Source organism: Etheostoma cragini, chromosome 1 (assembly GCF_013103735.1).
Source record: "Etheostoma cragini isolate CJK2018 chromosome 1, CSU_Ecrag_1.0, whole genome shotgun sequence".
In the NCBI taxonomy this organism is placed as follows: Eukaryota; Metazoa; Chordata; class Actinopteri; order Perciformes; family Percidae; genus Etheostoma; species Etheostoma cragini.
In genome coordinates this window covers 32,619,962-32,620,170 of record NC_048407.1, presented here as the reverse complement: position 1 = coordinate 32,620,170, position 209 = coordinate 32,619,962, and the positions used below count along the sequence as shown (strand labels likewise).

General features: G+C 41.1%; 1 protein-coding gene across 1 annotated transcript in view; it reads right to left on the bottom strand.

Moving 5' to 3' along the window:
- LOC117954749 (G2/mitotic-specific cyclin-B2-like) overlaps window positions 1-209 on the bottom strand; it is a 4,705-nt gene that overhangs the window by 3,519 nt on the left and 977 nt on the right. The gene's annotated exons all lie outside the window — the stretch shown is intronic.

The window sequence follows — 209 nt, the reverse complement described above, 5'->3', positions numbered from 1 at the left end:
AACATACAGCAAAGGGCTGCAGGTTGGAATTAAACTGACAAGCTTCTGTATATGGGGCACACGCTCAACCAGATAAGTTACCCAGGCGCACCAGTTTAACTTCAAAACATGCAACATAAACCCAAAAGTAAGAGTAATCATGGGAAATAATCCTCATTTCATTATAATGTGATGAGGTTCTCTCCAATAGAGCAGCCCTAGGAAGCATT